At 49.1% G+C, this 4,099-nt stretch overlaps 1 pseudogene; it reads right to left on the bottom strand.

Moving 5' to 3' along the window:
* Positions 1-1,808: 1,808 nt before the first annotated feature.
* On the bottom strand, positions 1,809-3,574 carry LOC103610879 (annotated as a pseudogene).
* Positions 3,575-4,099: the final 525 nt, after the last annotated feature.

Genomic DNA, 4,099 nt, shown 5'->3' on the forward strand with positions numbered 1-4,099 from the left:
AACTTAGAGTAACCTCGACATTTTTTTTTCTAAATGGGTTTTGTTTATTAAGGCTTGTATTCTCCTAGAGGAAAGTTATCCAATGTTGTCCATGACTCTATATAGGCAGTGACAGTTCAGAGAAAGTGACGCGTTCTAAATACAAGTCTAAATAATACAGCTTAAACTTTGACTCAGAGAGTCTTTTGGAGTAAATAGTTTTCAGGGTATCTGCTCTCTAAGACAGGAAGATCCTCTGCAATGGCACATGAAGGTTCGGTGTGCTAGAGCATCAGACGTCAGATGGGACATTTTCATGCTTAAACTCAAACTCCAGGTGGTGGCAAGTTCTTCAATGGTCCCTCATTCCACAAAACATGACAGCAAACTCACTTTCTAAAAGGTTTTTTTGTTTGTTTGTTTTTTGCATTTTTTTACCCATTCNCAAGTAGATTTGGGGATGTATTAGAGTTAGGCTGAGGGCAAAGATTGTTATCATTATATACAGGGAAATTAAAACCTAAAACAAACTTAGAGTAACCTCGACATTTTTTTTTCTAAATGGGTTTTGTTTATTAAGGCTTGTATTCTCCTAGAGGAAAGTTATCCAATGTTGTCCATGACTCTATATAGGCAGTGACAGTTCAGAGAAAGTGACGCGTTCTAAATACAAGTCTAAATAATACAGCTTAAACTTTGACTCAGAGAGTCTTTTGGAGTAAATAGTTTTCAGGGTATCTGCTCTCTAAGACAGGAAGATCCTCTGCAATGGCACATGAAGGTTCGGTGTGCTAGAGCATCAGACGTCAGATGGGACATTTTCATGCTTAAACTCAAACTCCAGGTGGTGGCAAGTTCTTCAATGGTCCCTCATTCCACAAAACATGACAGCAAACTCATTTTCTAAAAGGTTTTTTTGTTTGTTTTTTGCAATTTTTTACCCATTTAACAGGAAGAAAAAGATTAGACACACGCAGTGACATTCACAATTGGGGGCGTCAAGCACCACCTTTCTAAAAGGTTTTTTTGTTTGTTTGTTTTTTGCATTTTTTTACCCATTCAACAGGAAGAAAAAGATTAGACACACGCAGTGACATTCACAATTGGGGGCGTCAAGCACCACACTGTACTACCAGACCCTACATTTAAAGCTCAGTATTATTGGCACAAAAACTTAAGATGGCATTAGGATTCTCCAGTGAAGTAAAAGGGGGAAATTAAAAATGATCTGCAAACAACTAAGGATGCCTGAACACCGAACCAGACCTAAAACGTCTTCCAAATCCTCTGCATGTTGAACCGCATCGCCACTCAGATGGATCAGACAACAGGGCAGTGAGGGACACAGCAGCCGCTCGGTGCAGGCCACCGATCATGAAAGGATACTCTTCCAAGAAAGCAAAATCGTGCTCACCAGATTTGAAATGTAAAATTTATCTGTCTAGTAAAAAAACCAAATGGGCAGATTAGCCCCTTAGACAGATAACACAGTTAATAAAAACGGCAAACCAGCTGAACAAGGTGATCACTAACTTTGACTTCAGTGTTTGGAAGAGATTTCACAGGACACTCTAAACGGTTTCTTGTGTTTGCTGTAAACCAGTAAAGGGAAAAGGAACACCAGGTCTCATATAGAGATACTGAATGACCGTGGGTGTAAGAACAACAGCATAATTTCTGCCAAAATTTAAAAAACAAAAACAAAAACAAAACAAAACCTTTGGGATGTATAAGGCTTTTTGTTCTGTTTGTTTTTGAGGATACTTATATTTCACATTAGATCAGTCTGATTGATAAGCTCACAAAAAACACTCCTTTATTAGTGAGTTCTACAATATCACGTAATACCCAGAAAAGGTACAAGTGCACGTGGATCCATTTCGGCAAAAATAAACCACAAAGAAGGTAACGCGGGCGACACGCCGGGGCCGAGGCGGGGACAGCACCGAGCATGCACTTTGTAAACGTTTTTCAAAGTCAGACGTTGAAACGTAAGAGGCCGGTTTCCCGCCGTCTGTTTCCATCCTGCGTCCCCTGCGCGCCTCCTGCTCCCGCCCCTCCCGGCGCCGCTCCTGGTGACAAAAGCGTCGCAGATGGAGGCGGTGCTCGTAGGAGGAGACGATGCTCAGCGCTTGCTTTGCTTTCTCCGACGACCTCTGGGAGTCGCGGGACTTCGTGACCGCTCCTGGTCGTTATCCTCCTGGCTGCTGGGCGCGTCCTTGACAAAAATCCACTTCACGTCGAGCTTCCCCTTCCTCTCGTCCTGGGACCAGACTCCAGCGCTGGTGCCTAGTCCGGGGCGACTTCCTCTCGGCCGCCCCACAGGAGCCGGCAGCGGGCCCTGTCACTCGCGGAGCGGAGCGCAAAGCTGTCCCAGCGCCTGTGGCCGCGCTCCGTGCTCCACCGACTGGGGCACTTCATGGAGTGACGGGCGTCGTTCTCGGCGTGGCTCTCTATGGTGGACACACTCCGCTTTTCAGGTTCCAGTCACACTCTTTAGGATTAGAGCTGTGGCAACCTTCAGCTTCTCGAGGATGAGGTGGGAGTCTGCACTCGGGGCAGAGCTGGGCGGGGTGTTTCCAGGACAGTCACTCTCGCTGCTGGTCCCTGCACTCTGCCCACATGCTGCGCTTCTGCTGCGAGGGAAGACCCAGCGGCTTGGGGTGGCTGCTGAGGGCTCTGATACTATGGTTGGGCCGATGGGGGAGGCTGAGCTGGGAGAGGCTGAGCTGGGGCTGGGGGACAGCCTGAGGGGACGGTGTCTGCTGGGGGGCTGGGGCCTTGGCAGCAGCCCCTTGTTATCCCAGATGCTGATGTCCATTTATGCTTTAGGGGTGGAGGGGGCAGTGTGCCTCCCACCACAGGCCCAGTCTTTGCTTTCATCTTAGGCTGTGGTTTTGCAGGCTTGCTGGCAATGGCCGTCCATGAGGTCAGTTTTGAAACTGACATGTTACATTTGTCCCACTGTTGCAGAAAGGACACCAGTCAGCACCACGTTGTTGACAACGGAGCCCACCATTTTGACTGCAGAGGTGGTAGCATCCCTGATCTTCAGGCCAACCATGCCCTGCTCCAGGCTGTTCATCCCAGGGGCCTTGTTTAGCGTGTTGCTGTGAAAACCTGTCTGGCCATCAACCACTGTACCACCTAGGCGGCTCGGCAGGTAAGGGTAGCTGCTTCCATGTGCTGAATTCTGAGTCTGCTGCCCTTGAGATCCACTTGTCTCCCATCCTGGGAACACAGGGGCTTTGGGGGAAAATTAAACCTTTGCTGGTAGATGTTGTTCCCCAGGTCTCCAGGCTGCCACAAAACAGCGTCACGCATGAGATGATGGTCCTCATTACTGCGCTGTCTGCAGGTGGTGAGCTATGGAATCGGAGGGTCCCCTGAGGTGGACCAGGAACCTGAGAATGAGGAAATCCGTGGGCGGCAGGCACCAGCCGGACAGGTAGGGATCGCTCATCAACGGGTAGCTGTTACTCTGATTTGACTGTCCAGAAAGGTAGGGCTCAGAGTCATTGTCATTGACGGACTCCTTCTGATGCAAAGAACCATTCTCTACTGGGGGTCCACGCTGCTGGCCAACCTGCTTCATGAATAGCACAGTGAAGCTGGGGTGCTTGTGCGCTCAGGTTGTGCCCACTCGCGTGGCCCTGAGCTGGCCCCACTGCCAACTCCCCAGGCCAGGTGCGGCAGCAGCTGCTGGGCATGAGCGGTGGCACTGATGGCACAGCTAGCTGGTTAGCTGGCAATTTAATGAGCATTGGGCAAAGACTGCGGGAGTCATGGAGCTAAAGTCNTGTATAAATTCTCTCAAAGGAACTTGCAAATTCCAAAGCTAATCCGCCTGCTTAGCCCTGGTGCTGCGCCTGGTGCATCAGTACTTGGCTTCTCAGTCTCCTGTTGGCTCTCGGGTGCTGCAGGTCCGTGGCAGCATGATGCGCGTGGGTGCACATGCACGCCACCTGCACAGTGAAGACGCAAACGCTCAGTAAGGCGAGGAGAATGATTCTGGAGAATTCTCCATAGTGAAACCGTTGTCAAATGAGGTAAAGTTAGAACCGTCAACGATGAGAGAGGAATGGTGCCAATTATGCAGGGAATGATGCTTCCAGCAACG

This window comes from Galeopterus variegatus, unplaced genomic scaffold (genome assembly GCF_000696425.1).
Source record: "Galeopterus variegatus unplaced genomic scaffold, G_variegatus-3.0.2 Scaffold11951, whole genome shotgun sequence".
Taxonomy (NCBI): Eukaryota; Metazoa; Chordata; class Mammalia; order Dermoptera; family Cynocephalidae; genus Galeopterus; species Galeopterus variegatus.